Source organism: Drosophila erecta, unplaced genomic scaffold (genome assembly GCF_003286155.1).
Source record: "Drosophila erecta strain 14021-0224.00,06,07 unplaced genomic scaffold, DereRS2 tig00000003-arrow-arrow-pilon, whole genome shotgun sequence".
Lineage (NCBI taxonomy): Eukaryota > Metazoa > Arthropoda > Insecta > Diptera > Drosophilidae > Drosophila > Drosophila erecta.
This window is the reverse complement of record NW_020825195.1, coordinates 30,366-46,387: the sequence shown is the minus strand read 5'-3', so window position 1 is coordinate 46,387 and position 16,022 is coordinate 30,366. Positions and strand designations below refer to the sequence as shown.

The window sequence follows — 16,022 nt, the reverse complement described above, 5'->3', positions numbered from 1 at the left end:
GAGAGTTTTTGTTATTTTCATTTTGACAAAAGAACAAGAATTATAAAATTAATAGAAAATAATAACATAAGAACCAGTTGTGGAATACATCGAGAAGGCGAGTACAGACATATCCTTTCCTGTCAAAATGCATTGCCTACTTAGCAGCGCTCTGCTGGAAAGTAGTGCCTACTTTCGGGCTTGCCCAAGAAATTACCAAACTTGAAGGCTGAGACTGCTTGGGAACCAAAGCCCATTGCTTGGTTACCAGCATGCCGTAGGACCTGCCACTCGAAGAGAGCGATAAAGGTCCTGTACCTCAGAGATTCAGTTCAGCTCTTCGATTTTGTCGCTTTGTGGCCCAGCATGCGCAGAGCGGCGCAGAGAGCGTTGGCGAGTGCCACACGGCCACATCCCGAGCAGCATCCACTCCAAAGGACCAGCGGCGGCGGCCCCAGCTGCGAAAAAGTCTGCCGTGCAGCGGCGGCCATCAGTAGTTGCCTCAGAGCCCGCGGGTTGAAGAAATCGTACGCATCGAGCGAGTGACAAGCGCCGCGTCTCACCAAACAAAGAAAAGCAAAAGCAGAGCCCCAAACAAGAAAAAGAAAAAAACAAAAAAAAAAACCAAAAAACCAAATAAAAAACAACAAAAAATCAAAACTTAAACAACAGTATAACGTAGAATACCTGCTACACTGACACAAAAACAGCGCCAGTCCAACGAATATTTTGTAGTAAGCCCCAAAAACAATCGCAACAAAATGCTGCCACGAATCGCAGGCAAATGAGCCCGCTAGCCATTGGCTCCCATCTGCGGCTGCTGCAGAGCAGCGAGTCCGAGCCCGGTCCCGCATCCGCACTCGCATCCGCTTCCGCATCCGCATCCACATCCGCATCCGCATCAGCCTCTCGCCGCGTCTCCCTGTGTGTGTGCCAGTGTTCAGCCGCAGCGGACCGCCAGCAATTGCAGTGTAAGGCGTCCGCCAATCGCATTCCAGCAAACTAATCTAAACGGCGCCGAGTGTCGCATCTGAAATTGAGTTTCGTTTCCGGTTCCGCCGCGCGTGCAGTGAAGTTCCGTTCCGTTCCGGTCCGGTCCGGTCAGGTCGGTGGATCGGTCGTCCGTTCAGGCAGTTTTTCCTGCTCAAAAATTGATGACAGCAGCAGCCCTGTAATGTAAGTCGCCACCTTCCCTGCAGCACGAGGCCCCCAAAATGTGTGCTACATGATTCCTGCTTAACTGTTGCTCCAAACTGCGGCAGCGTTCAACGCCCCAGCCAGGCAGACATACAAAAAGGCAGACAAGCAGACGAGCGGACGGACGGACAGGCAAACAGACGGACGGACAGGCGAACAGGCGAACAGGGGCATCGGAAATGTGTGTCAGTGTGCGAGCTCACTGTACTTCAGTATTGAGGCGAAGGCAAGCTCCGTGTTTATGCCAGACCCATGTCCTGATATCGCCGAGAAAGAAGCATCAAATGCGTGGAGCATTTTGGATAGATGTGTATCTACAGGAAGTGGCAGTGTGTTTGAGAACTGTGCCACTCAAATGTCAATAAATAATGGTCGTCCCTTCGCCTTATATTATCACTTTATAAGTTCTTGTATATACACATTTAGCTAAAAAGTTCAGTGAGTGCTAAAATGCTTTATCAAGCAGCCCATATGTTCCATTTGATGGATTTTAAATACTGAGATACATTTTAGAACGCCACATCGCTACCTATGAATGGTGCGTCTGCTAATTTAATCACAATTCAGTGACTCGTGTAAACAAATGTTGACTTCGCTAGGCTCACATGTCTGGGCTGCCTTTGCTTTGTGTTGATTTTCTCGTTTTATTATTACCTCAAACGTTTTTCTCGTTTGCTCTAATGAATACGCTCCGACCTGTTATCCCAGTTTCGCCAGTCGCCTCCTTCAGCTGCTTCCCCCACCCATTCCTGCCCCATCTACTTGCAGTCACCTGCCACCTGCAAGGTAGCACATTACCCATACGCCCCGTACGCCAGCCAACCAGCCAGCCAGCCAACCAGCCAGCCAGTCAGCCAGTCGGTCTGACAGACAGACAGACAGTCTCCTTCGGCTTGGTTTCCCTGCTTTTCTTTTCGCTTTTCGCTTTTCCTTTTTGTTTTCGTTGTTATTGTTTTTAACGCAAATTCCCACTTGCTTAGTTGCCTGTTCTGCCTTGTTTTTGTGTGCCATTGTCTTTGTCCTGACACACAAATGCTACTTTTTATATACATATCTATGTGCACGTATGTGTGTGTGCATTTATATACTATCCGGCAGCGCCATCGTCCTGTTGTTGCGCAAATATTTGCCTTTTTTGAAGTTGATTTTGGTCTCCGTCTGAGCGCCTTTTGTTGCCATCTCAAGTTCTCAAGTTCCGGAGCTCCGCCACCCCAAAAACATCCCACTCCGCGCCAATATGCTGATGAATCGTTGCTAAATTGAATATCGAGTGTTTATTTATATTGGCCGGCAAGTGTCACGCCCGCCAGCCAGTCAGCCACCAGCCACCAGCCACCCGTGTCCATTGAGTCCGGCAAACGAAGAGGAGCTCTGCAAATAATTTGAAATTGATGTATTATCTCGGAGGGAACGTGGCACAATTGTCTCAGTCAATGACCCGCTCGTCCTTTCATCCTGCTGCACGCTTAAGTAGTTTGTGCAGCGCAAACAAAATTAAGCAAGTTGCAAGTTGCTTGGACAAAAGTTGCCGTCACAATTGTTATTTTAGCGCTGCACAGTGGGATGGAAATTTGAGCAAACAATTTACAAAATAAACGAAGCGCTTGGCGGAAACTTGGGGGCAAGAGAACACTCCTCTTAAGCAGCAATCAATATACAAATGAATCATCTACAGTTTGTATCCAAATATTGTGTGCACTACAGATGGCAGCGAAATTCAGCGAAATGAAGCGAAATTCGATTGCAGTCAGCATGGAATTGCTTTGTCGCTGTGGACCAGAATTTATAGCATTCAATTTCCAGTTTCCGCTGTCTGGCTAAATATTTAAGCCAGCTCATTAGTCGCGATTCCCGCGGCGCGGAGCCGCACTTGGCCAGAACGTGCTATCGCATTCAATCCGGGCTTTAAGCGCCAACTCCCGAGTGCATTATGCGCTCCGCCATCTTTCCGCCAGAAATCTGGGCGAATCATTGTGGCCGGCGATGCACTTAGCCGACCCGCAGTGCCTACAAAAGAATACTACACCATCTCCTCCACGGCATTTTTATTTTTGAGCCAACTGCCCGCATTGCCGGCTGCCTGTTCCCAGTTCGCTGCTCCTTTATGCTCTGTGCTCCACGCACACACACAATGCGACTGCCGCACATGGAGGCACCCAGAGATGCCCGGAGATGGCCCAGAGATACGGGAGCATCGATGTCGCTCCTGGTGGTGTGGTGGTGGTGGTGGCTGCTGGCTGATGGACATTTGCTGGCAGCTCTTGTGCCTCCTCGGCTCCCTTCCTTTATGCGCCACAAATGAAAATGCAGACAGACAACGGGCGCCAGCCGACGACAGCAGCAGCAGCAACAGCAGCAGCAGCAGCAACAGCAGCAGCAACATTGGCAGCAACGTCTGACGATGACGTCGCATTTCTGGAGACAATGAAACAAACTGGACCCGGCACAGATCCCAGCCGAGTTCGTTGACAACTGTGTCTCGTCCTCGCCGCTCGTCCTTTTTGCCGTCCCCGCTTCTATTTGTTTAACATGCATTTGAATTATGAGCCAACTGAAAGGCATACTAAACCCAACAGCACACACACAAAATAACCAAACAACTTTGGCTTTAATTCATAATTATTTTTATGTCAGCGCACTCATTAGGAGTTGCAAGCTTTTCATTCCATTTCCATTTTCACTTCCAACTCCCAGCTGCCTGCTCCTCATCATCCATTTTTTACTGCCCACATTTATGCCATTTTGCCATTTCCCATTTCCCATTTTCCTTTTGCACTTTATCCCGGCTTTGTCATTTGCATTCCATATTTGGACTCCTTTTAGCATTTCAAATGTTCCCACTGCACATTTCGTTCATTTAAATGGCCCAACATTTTCTGCTCCGTTGTGCATTTTGTGACTTTTAATTGCAGTCCTCAATTACTGAATGGAATCAATAATAAATTGGGCGCCACATGAACTTTGCTCCTTTGCTGACTTTAAGAGCTGCCATTCAAGTTTGGCTTAAATCGGTATTGCCAAAGTTTGTGCAAACGAATTTCTTACGAAATCGAGCCCGTTCAGCGTTATTGCAATTTAACAACTGCAAAAAATATTTAATTTTCCTCTGGCAATTTGTCAACTGGGTGTGGCCCCTCAAAAGCCCAGACCAAGCCAGACTGAATCAGACCAGACCAGACCAGATACACACAGCCGGTCCATACACATACGATATATATATAAATTATCATTGCCAGCCAAAACTCAAATACGATAAATTGCCAGGCAACCGGGCAGCAGCCGCGGCAGCAGAGGAAAAAATCTATAATTTACACAAAATTCGTTTCCGCATCGGAACGCTTTTCCAATATAAATGGTTACCATTCCGATTTCGCATCGTTTATAACAAATTCGTGCTGATGCCGCCAGATATGGCCATAATCGCATCAGACTGGACCCCTGAACTGGCGACCTTAGCCAACTCTCGATAGGAAGTGTGCCAAATGGCCAGGAGACGGGGTCTAGTCCGCTACAAATTTGGCAACTGTTTTTGGTTAATTCCATTTGGGTGCTGGCAGCCGTTGCTGGGCTAATGGTATAATATTCATTATTATTCATTTTGCAGGCATGCCAACAGTCACACTCCCAACTTGATGCACTATTTTATTGCTTCTAAGTTAAATGTATTTGGTGGCTTTCTAAAGGTATCTTAGATATGATGGCTTTCTAAAGGTATCTTAGATATGATGGCTTTCTTAAGGTATCTTAGATATGATGGCTTTCTAAGGGTATTTTAAACCGACCCAAGTCGAGTATGATGGGTTTTTTAAACAGCCTCTAGACAGGAGTCTGTCAAGCTTCTTTCGGTTTCCAATTGACACCTTCCATTAACTTTTCGTCCTGTTTCTTTGGCCAATTCTTGCAGCGACAACAACATTGAAGACTGCTAACTGGAATTGCTTCGAACCATCACCATCACAAACGAAGAAACAACCACAACAAAGTGCTGCCAGCAACAAAACGTAATCAGGAATTTAAGCAAAACCAAAAAGAAACATCAGGGACAGCGAGGAAGACCCAGAGAGCATGTTCATGGAATTGTCATCGTTAGCGCGCAACTGACGCAACAGCTCAAGGCATGTGGCAACAGCAACAGCAGCAGCAACAGCAGCAGCAGCAGCAACACTGAGCGGCAGGAGCAGCATCTGGCAAGAGAAGCAACTAGGAGCAGGACAACCTCCGTGGACAGGTGGTGTGCTGCTGTAAAGCAGCACCATAGCTGCCATTAAAATAGACGCCGCGGCGCAACAGCAACGCTGCCGTCGTCACAATCAACGCCAGCGACAGCACCACCCGCATCATCGCCATCGCAGACGACGACGACGCAGCAGCAGCAGCAGCAACTGCAGCAGCAGCAACTGCAGCGGGCTGTTGGGCGCAGGGGGCGTGGCCGGCAGCTGCCCATTGCTCGCCACTCAGCAACTCATCGAGGAGCCGGGCAGCAGCAGCAACACTGGCGACGACGACGGCGGCGCAGCAGCAGCAACAACGCAGCAGCAACACTGCAACCTGCAACATCAGCAATCCGGTCGTCGGCGACGCTACGACGGCCTGTCATCGGTAGGCAATGCAACGCGCTGTGCAGCAACGGTAAGTGCAGTGAAAAAAATTACCTATGTACTGAGTAAATCGATTTGAGAGCTCCTTAAAAGTACGGAAAATATAATTTAGTCAGGTGTTGCACCTGCCCTTGCTATCAAGCATGCTAAAAATAAACCTTGGAGCACACCTTACACTTCAAGATAACACAGTTGCCATGAAAACGTTTTCATAATTGTCAATAATTTGCTGGGGAAGTTGGCCCTCAAGGAGCTGCGAAGATAGCCTCCGACGCGAAACTCAATTATCCCATCTTTACAAGTTACTTCCGAGAATTTCCCACGACCATTACGTGATCTCGTGTCAATCTCGCCAGCCGGAGCCTCCGTATCCGGAGGCCAATGGAAAATGTGAAAATGTGGAAAAGTGGAAATGTGAAAATGTGAAAATCTGTGCCTGCGACTCGGGCCTACGCCTGCCCATTAGCTGTCAGGTTAATGCACCCAAAATGTTAATAAAACACAAACACACAGCGGAGCATCGCACATATGAATTTATGATAAGCACACGCAGGGGGGCTAAAAAAAATATGTGGGGAGTGGCTGGGCCATCTGAATGGCAATGGACTGGGGAATTGGTATGGGAAACAGGCACTTTAAAGTTGCGACAGCGTGACGTGGGCAAACTTTCAGCGAGAGACGTGCTAATGAATTCCCCAGCACACTCTGTCTGTATTTGTATGTGTGAGTACTTGTATCTGCGTCTGTGGCTGTGGCTGTGTGCAGATATGTTGCCGTATCTGCGTGGCTCTGCCAGCGACAGTCGTATAATTTCTAATGCGATGCTTTTATGATCGCCGCACACACACAAACACTCTGGCGAAAAAACACCCACGGGTGCTGCCACGCACGTGTGCCAGCCTACTGCTAGGACGCATGTGTTGGTGTATCTGTGTGCTTGTGGAAATTAAAATGCATAAAAGGATAACAGCAGAGTTGTTGCCGTTGCTGCCAGCGACAAACCACAGGCGCGCATCGAAGCCGTGGGCTGTCAGCAACATTGTCATTGTAGGCGAATTTCGCCAGAGACTGCATCGACAAAAAAACAAAATGACGTGCAAAAAAACTAGGGAAACAAGGGTGGATTAAGCGAAAGCGAAAGCAAAAGCGCCTGACAAATTGTACTGCAGGGAAAATTGAGATTTTCGCGCTCATCAGCGACGCTGACAACAATGGCCCAAAGTGCACGTGTTGCTGTGGTGCTGCGAAACGCAGGCCACGTCTGGTTTAATTTTAGCACCGTCTATGGGTCCCTGAGCCCAAGCGAATGCCAGTGGGTTGAACGCCGAACACCTTGACACTACAAAACGGGGCGTATACGTAATACACACTGCATACTATTAGGCGCTCATAAAAAATGTAACGTTGCCGCATAAAAATAGATGCCAAACTCGAACCCTAAGCCAAAAACCCTGCTCGTCGCCGTTGTTGCGGCTTAGCGAAGAATAAACCATGCATAATGCCCCCAATGTTGTTGTCGCCACCATCAGCATTTGAGTTATAAATTTTTATATGATTTCAGCTCGACTTGTATCATAATTACGTAGCTGTGTGCCATTGTGTGAGTCTGCTGGGGTATAATAAAATGTACAACCTTTTATGGGCGCACTTAAAGTTTTGTGTTGTTAGTTGGAACTCCTTATCAGGCTCACTGGGAAAATGTACTGCCTGAATAGCTACTACAAGTACATAACGCACACAATATGTTAACCCATTTTCATGATTAAATTAAGGAGCAGCATAGCTTAAATACTTTTGCAAATTTAGTTTTTGCTCAAAGGAATACCAGTTCAGTAAAGTCCCTTGCTCGAATTCGCATGAATATAAGGAAGCAGGTTTACTTCAATGTGAAAAAGTGGCCAATCTTCCGATTTGTTTTTTTCTGCTGGTGCATCTAGCCTGCTCAAGTGTCTGCCTCTGTGATTGCGACTAACTGGAGGCACGTTTGGGCCAGAAGCCAAGGAAGCAGCGATTATTATTGGCAATCAAGTGGAGTGCCATCTTGCCTTTGGCTAGTTTGATCTCTGATTGCAGTCGGTGCGTCAGGAGAGAGTCGGGAAATTGCTCCGATGGGTGGCTTTCTGGCCAGGGGCATCGACAAGCTCACAGCTCACAAAGCAACCCGCTCCATAACATAAATGGAAATAAAATCAATCCGTCGGATAGTCCTCGTATCACAGGATGCCGTCTCTTCCGTCGATAAAAAGCTATGAATTTGGGTTAAATATTTTCACGTTCACTTCACTTCACTTGGCTGTCATCAGTGGGTAGTCACTCCCGCATTCGCATTACATCCAGCCAAAATCCAATCTACGTTTCAGTCATCCTCGTTCCTGCTACTTTTCCCCCACAGTTATGCAATGTACTCGCAACTCGCAACTCGTAACTCGTAATTCATAAGCCAGAAGCACAGCATGTAATATGCCTTCGATAACATTTTGCTCGTGTGACAAATTTTTGTCGCAACCAAAAAAAAAAATAAAAGGGTGGGAGGGAGAAAAAATCACGAAAAAATGCTGCAGAGTAACAGGAAAAGTTTGCCAGGAGGAAAGGACCTCGGCTGGCAAAAGGACAAAGTGTTAAATGTTGACATGTCATGACATTCCAAGGAGCAGCGGCCAAGCAGATGGGCCTTAGTCCACGGACAAGGGCTAACGAATCTGCAAAAGGACTCGGGAGACAGAGCGATGGGTCCTGGTCAGCTAAATCGGAAGCAGAGAGCGGGACAGAGAGGCAAAGTCGCTCCAACGAGCGGCTTACGTGCTGACAGCTGACAGGCAAACCAATGAACTACGATATGACATGGCCGCCGTTTCACCCCCGCTTCGCAGATCCTTTTCCTGGAATAACATCCACTGTGTGTGTGTGTTTGCTTGTGTGTGTGCGTGTGCTCTCTCTGTTTGTGTTTGTGCGGAACATCAACTAATATTGTCAACGCAACATTCGACTTGTTATCCCTTCCGCTCGCCTGACTTCCTCTTCTTAATTTCGTTTTGAACTCCTCGTCGTCAGCCATTTTGTCTGCCCTCTCGCTCTCCCTCTCCCTCTCGCTCTCTCTCTCTCTCTCTCTATTTCGCTGTCGCGCTGTCTCTGTCAGTTATTTGCAGAAATTTATTGAAATTGTTTGTCAAATTCCGTTTACTTGTTTTTCGCATTTTGCCAAAAATTTCCTTTTTTGCCAGCACCAAATGATGACAAGGACAAACAGACTTCCGTCGATGTCCTCTTGCGCCATTTTCTTCTCTCTATCTTCATCTGCTTCGCTTTTTTCTTAACTGTGTGTGTGCGTGTGTGTGTGAGTGTGCGTGTGTGTGTGTGTGTTTGGCAGTTAATCTAAGAAGTCGAAGTTGCTATAGGGCCGCTTGGTGGCATATCAACTATAAGTTGGTCCTTGCCTCGCGAGCCCCCATCCAGCCATTATATTTTTTATAAGTTGGCGCTATAAAATGTTGCCATTTCCCATATGCACGCTGCTCGGTTTGTTTTTGCATGCAATTCGCGCATATAGAGAGTAGGGCAGGAAGTCCCTTTCTCCTCATCGATTTAGGAGCGAAATAAATAGGGCACAAGCATGTATATAAATATATTCAAGAAGCGATCCAAGATTTTATTGATGTTGCTTGAATTTGAATGACATTGTAAAATTATACGCAAATGTATGCAGCCACCGAAAAAAAAGACAAGTATTCCATGCGACTTGTTCTGCATAAAAGAGGAGATATGACGGAAAGAAGAGAGAATTTCGTGTTCCAAAAACTTTTATGTGCATATCTATTACAACTTCTGGGTTATGTATGTGCGGCATATTGGGAAACTGTCTTAAACAAACAGATGCATGGGTACATATTTACCCATACGAGCAGCGTATGTCTATGCATAAACCATAATCAAATTGGCCTGGAAGTGGACGTTTAGTGGATGCTTCTAAGCCCATTCGAATCATAACTGAGCCATGAAAATGTAAATATATGAGTTGTGTCATTTCGGTGACTGTAAAAATGATTGACACGAAGTCTTGCCCTTGAGCAAGCATTAAATAAAGTTATATTACAAATGCCGAATACAAAAATTCATTTTAATAAACTTAAAACATGCACTTAAAAACATAGAATGTGTTTGTCATGGTGTCATGTTTCTTGTATTTATATAAACGAGTGTCAACTATTTCCTAAATATTTTAAGCACACTTGTTCTCTTAAAATGATTGCCACTTTGCAGATTTGCTACTTTCTACTCTGCAAAATTCCGGAATTAGTGTCTTGATGGTGTCATGTTTTTTTCAACCCTTTAAGCCCACTCTCAGGAATGCTTTCTCCTCTGTTCCTCGCAGAGGAGGGCTGTATGAAAATTGCACGATAATACGGCACCGAGAACACTCATCTAAATATAGGCTATGGCATAATAGGCTCAAGACGCTTTCATTCAACACTTTTTAGGCAGCAGCATGAAATGGCGCCAGCATGAAAGCCATTCACTCACACACAGGCAAAAAGTGGAACTGGAATGAATGGGCCAAAGGAGCAGGGGAGCAGCGGGAGCAGGGGGAGCAAGGGGAGCAGAAGGAGCCAAAGGACCAAAAGGAGTAATCGAGACACGCACGAAAGACAAAGGCCAAGAGCAGCAAGAAAAAAAAGGCGAATAAAAATGAAACGAACCCCTTTTCAAATTTCCAACGGATTTTCTTTGTTTTTTTCCCACTGCCGGACAAAAGGTGGCTGCGAGTTTTCATTTAGACGAATATTCCGGCCAGGTGGGTGGCTGGCTAACTGAAAGCCCTGAAACTCACGAAACAACTGAAAAAGTATTGTGTGGCAAAAATAAAAATGTCAATTTGCCAAATGTCGGCGAGCGGAAGTTCATGCTCCCAGCTCAGGTAGATGGGTCTCCCAACCTGAACGAACTTCAAAGCCGGAGTCCAGAGTGGTGTCAGCATTACCACAGCAACCACCACCAGCAGGGCAAAGTAATTTCCGAAATATCGTACTCAGATGCTCACTCACACTCGCACACCCACACATACATACGCCCACCAGCTTATACAGACGAAGAATAGCCAACCCCCAAATCCGAAAAAGAAAACCACTTTAATTTCCTCGGGCTCCGTTTATATAAAATATATATCTTTCGCACCAGTCACAGCAATTCGCATTCATGCGGGTTCTCGAAATGATTTCGACACGGATACTTTTGCCTGGACTCCTGTCCTTCGCGATTCTTCCGCCTAAGCCCGCCTTTAGTTTAAAGTGTATTTAATTTAAATGACTTAAGGGGTAGCAAATTGCTTCCGAAAGGGTTGGGCACAGCCCATCTTGTATGTAATGAGTGGAGCTCGTTTTGGGGGATGGCGTTTCCACCCACAGGCAAAAGTTTTGCCGTTGAAGACCAACAAGTTTGGTGGCAGGAGCCTGGGAAGCTGTCAAATTGTATGGCAGCCACTGCTATAAGGACCTTACGAAAAGTTTATCAAAAATGGTTAAAGCCCAACTGCCAGAGATTTGCAGTTGACTGGTATCGACTGGGGCTGGCCAAAAGGCACATTTTAACAGCGAAATAACCAAAGAATGGGCCAGCCCTTTAAATTGGTGCCTTTGGCCCCTTTGGTCTCAATGGCCAATTTCGCTTTTTGGACTGGCTGAATTCGGTTCGTTGGCTGGAAGCAGTGCAATTCGCGCGTGCAACGTAATAAACTGTCTTGAATGCTGAGAGCGGAGTGTAAGCGGGTTGTAAGCGAGGTGGAAAAGCTGGCAAAAGCTGGAGGAAAACGGGGAAAAACCGGGCCTGGATAAGGTGGAAAACCGCAGTCAGCATCACGGTTTCGTGTCCACGGGCGAGCTGGAATCTCTGAATCTCGGCCTGGCTGGCTGCGTTTAAAAACTTACTTCCTTCCGGTTTGTTAGGCGGCAGAAATTGGCGGGTGGGCAAAGCGAATGGCTGGGGGGTGGCGGGCTGAAATGGAAAACGGAAAATGCCAAATGCAGTGATACAAATGCGATTTTCTGGCAACGGAAAGGCGGAAGAGGTGTGTACCATACAAATACACACACTCACACACACACACAAGCAAAGTGGCAGGCAGAGATTTAAGGCTTTGGCTGCTGACACTTTTTCAAGTTGATGGCGCCTGGCAAGCCCACACACACATGCACACTTCACGTTACACTCTATTTGGCAGCGTACCCAACTCAAAATGCCGTGGCGGAAATTATTGAACGCACTCACACACATGCGCCGATACGCAGGGAAAATCGGGAAAAACGGAAGGCGGCGGAAGGGATTCGCACACATTAAAAATGCAAAAAGTCAACGACTGCGCAGGAAAAAGCCACTGAAGCTCAGCTGAGCATTATAATGCGAGAAATATATTCATGCGATTACAATAAGAATCGAATAATGCCGCGTTCTTTTCCTCGCCAGTGCGTGTCTGTGTGTCCGTGTGTGTATGTGTCTGTGCGACAAGCTAACGCCTCTGAATCAGTCTCGGCTTCGAATTCGGATTCGGATTCAGATTCAGATCCGGATACCGACGCCACCGACTCAGCCGTTGAACCGCACAGGAAAGAAGCCATCCGATAGCAGATACTACCTGGGGGCATGAAATCAGCGCAAGTTGCAACTCAATTGCAGAGATATGATGTTGCCATGATTTATGCTTGTTTTCCACTTAATTGAGCCGCTGATCATCGCTGCCGCGTCTCGAGCCTCAAAGGTCCGAGCGATAGTCGTACGGCGATACCATAAATAACGCAAAGGACATAATGGCCAGCGACTCTTGTCCGCATTACGCATACGCCACGTTGAGCGGCGCAAGTGGCATCGATTTGCTGCCACATTGCGACTGCTCTTTTTTCCCGCTCGCCGCTTTTTCGCCGAACGGCTATAACGAAATATTTATGCGACGTCATTGGGGCATCATTTAAGTCGTTTGTGTTGCAAAATTGGCTGCACTGTGGGAGAAATGTGGCAGTAAAATCTGTGTGTTAATCTTTGCAATGCCTGCTAAATGGAAGTTCATTTTTCTTGTAGTGTCTGAGTAATGAATGATTTAATTGATCAAGTTTTATGTGTGTGCTTTTTTTAAGATTTTCATAACTATGTATAAATTTTTCGAAGTACCCAATTTTTCGTTGCCAGCAGTGCTGCCAAAATCTCTGCCCATCTGTTTTCGGCTTAGGTCGGGCCTTAATTTGAATTTAATTGAAGCCCAGCTCCAACGGTCGGTGGTTTGGAAGCTGGAAGTTGGAGGCTGGCGATGGAGGGCCGAAAGTCGGAGGTTGGAGGCTGAAGATGGTGGGGATGGCATTGCAACTGGCACGTCCAATTAATGGTGGCCGAAACTAGCGCCGAATGTGTGTCGAGTGTTCGTACAGCGACTGTTAAATAAAATATGGAGTGAGTGCCAGTGGAGTCGAGACTCACAAACAGCTTGTTTGCCAGCCGCTTGTTCGGCTTTCGTTTGCTTTAGCCAGCTTTTCCTACGGTTTTTTCCCAGCTTTTTGCAGCTTTCTCCAGCGCTTCGTACACACATATAAAATGGCTGGAAAAAATGCGTGTGTGCCACTTAAGTTTACATTTTCATTTGCTTGCCCCAATGACTTTCGCCGTTTACAATCATTTTTTCCGCAGCCAGCGCCGCGGATCCCCGATGGCTTTTCCCGCTGCCCCATGGAAATGGCGTATTAAATTAATTTTTAGCTTGTTTGAAGTTTGGGCCCGGCCAAGAGTAAGGGAAAACAGTAAAACCCACAAATAGAACATAAAGTCCTATAGTTTATGCCAGCTGCATTTGTATGTGAGTGTGCGTGTGTGTGTGCCTGTGTTTGTGGTGGGTCGAACATGGCCATTCGGCAAGAGCCAAGTTGCTCATGGCTATTAGCTTTGGTTTTTTAGTGCGTTCGCCTCCAAAAATGAAAAGCCAGCGACGGCAAATAGTAAAATGTCAGCGTAAACCCGTAATTTATGTGCATGTGTGAGCGAGCTGCTTGGGTTCTTGCCCCCCAGAAAATGGCCAAAATGGCAACTGAAACTGATACCTCCTGCCAGTGCGCCTTTTGGCCTTTTTATGCGCATTCTATGCCGCTCTGCCACTCAGTTGCTGCCTTTTGATGCCGTTTCGGGTTCGCTTCGCAGCCAGGCGTACATCAATCAATTCATTGACTCCGCTTGGAGCATAAAACCCGAAATAACCTCCTCGACAGGAGGAATCCTCACAGCCGTGGTAATAAAACTTTCGCCAGCCTAGTCGGCCAACCTGATGTACACATTGCAGTAGAATTGGCAGCAGCAGTAGCAGTGGCAGCACCTTTTCGATCGATATGGGTATAGTTTTATGTGGCCGACTGTGGCTGTAATTCATGTGCTGCCATCAAAGTAATCCCCCTGGCATAATATCAGTCAAGGGCAGTGTGAGAAACGACAGGCAAAGCCAATAAAACTAACTGAAAGGGGAATTTTTGGCCAAGAGGAACAAAGTTTCGGCACACAAACTTTTTCACACAGCCACGATAATTATTGGAGGGCGTATATTTATTCCGGCAACTTGATGGAATTTATTTATACTTTTGAGTTCACTGAAGCGTTGCTTCTGGGTTGTATAATTCTCTTTTTTTTCGTCCGAGCTCAGGACCCCTGAATGTCGATGAAAAAACTATTAATCACAGAGCGGCAAAGAGATAGGCACTCTGTGGGTTGTAGCTCAAGCAAAAGGCTTATTGCAGAGACCCAGTTAGCGATTCAGGCCAGGCCAGGACATATTCACGCCACACTTGTTAGCCGGAAAAGGGCAGAAACAGGAGAAGCAGCAGGAGAAGTGGGGACGAGGGGCTGGGGCCACGTTTTTGTTGTGTAAACAACAGAAACGAACGTTCGCATAAATTTTTCCTTTCGGGGCCCCATAAAAATTTATATAATTGAGCCGCGGCAGGCGCCTAACTGAAAAAACTGAAAGAAGGAAAACGATGCTGGGACACGCGGAAAGGATGAGCCTGCCTCAAAAGAAAACTCAGTTCATCTTGGGGCAATGGAAAGTCTGGGCTGGTGATGCTGGGGTTGAGGATGTGAACTGAATGAAAGGAAAGTTGAAGGCAAATCAAAAACTCGGCGATAAGAACGAGTTCAGCCAACAGTCACGCTGATTGGTATTTTCTATCCTTTCTCCAGCTTGGCTTCATCATCGCAGCTCCTTTTTATATTTCCTTTTCGGGGTAAACCATAAAATATTTCACATTTTCACTTTTTTTTTTTTTAAAATGTTTATTATTATAAAGCGACGAATCCGTACATGCAGTACTAGTACCATAACATTGCAATTAAACATATAAATAATATAACCAAACTTCTCACTTATCGTGGGAAGACTAACAACAGAGTCTCAAACGTCGAGGGGGTCTTTAAAGCTGTCCAATTGTTTTGGCAAAGCCCTTTCTTTTAAGCCTTCTTAGAGGCCTGGCAGGGAGTAGGCGTCTTGCTAGCATGCTGTGGTGTCTTTTAAGCCTATCACTGTATCTGCTTGTGTGCCTTGAGATCTGTTCTTCCACTGTATGCAGATTAAGGTCCCGATGAAGGGTTGAGCTACGTACATAGTATGGGCAGTTGGTGATGGCACGCATTGCACGATTTTGCAAGACCTCAATGCGTTTATAGTTCGATTTTGCAGCAATACCCCAGATCTGCACTCCATATAGCCAGATCGGGGCTATACAGTGGGCGTATACTGCCCTTTTGGCTCTAAGTGTCATGGTGCTTCTTCTGTTGATCAACCATCGCAGTTGTTGCATTCTCTGACCGCATCTCCGTGCCGCAGCTTTTAAGTGTGGGCCAAAGGTCAACCGTTTGTCAAGGGTGATCCCAAGGTATTTAGCCTGCAGAGGTTGTTCTAGGGTTACGCCATCAAATTGTATGGGTGGTGTGCGCCTAATGAGAGTCTTCAAGGTGAAACAAGGATTGATGGTCTTATGTGGATTTACCTTTAAGTTCCATCTTTTGCACCATGCAGCCAAAGTATTGAGATACTCTTGGAGGCCACGTGCTGCCTCAGTGCAAGAACTGGAGCTGTATAACAGTGCGATATCGTCAGCGTAAGTGGCGAGTAGGGCCTTCCTGGGAGCTTCCATATGGTGCATATTTGGGCAAGGCAAATCCGCGGTAAATATTGAGTAGAGCAGCGGGCCGAGGACGCTGCCCTGCGGAACTCCAGCTCTCATGTAGCAAGGG

General features: G+C 46.6%; 1 protein-coding gene and 1 long non-coding RNA gene across 2 annotated transcripts in view; both read left to right on the top strand.

Annotated features, from left to right (window-relative positions):
* Positions 1 to 1,054: 1,054 nt before the first annotated feature.
* LOC26526714 lies at positions 1,055 to 5,138 on the top strand. Its single transcript, XR_001448305.2, has 2 exons — positions 1,055 to 1,155; positions 5,081 to 5,138. It is a non-coding gene; the product is annotated as an uncharacterized LOC26526714 (long non-coding RNA).
* A 598-nt stretch (positions 5,139 to 5,736) lies between these two features.
* LOC113563847 (acetylcholine receptor subunit alpha-like 1) overlaps positions 5,737 to 16,022 on the top strand; it is a gene marked incomplete at its 3' end in the record, with an annotated part of 35,112 nt that continues 24,826 nt past the window's right edge. The window contains exon 1 of the mRNA XM_026976366.1: positions 5,737 to 5,805. The remainder of the gene's footprint in view (positions 5,806 to 16,022) is intronic.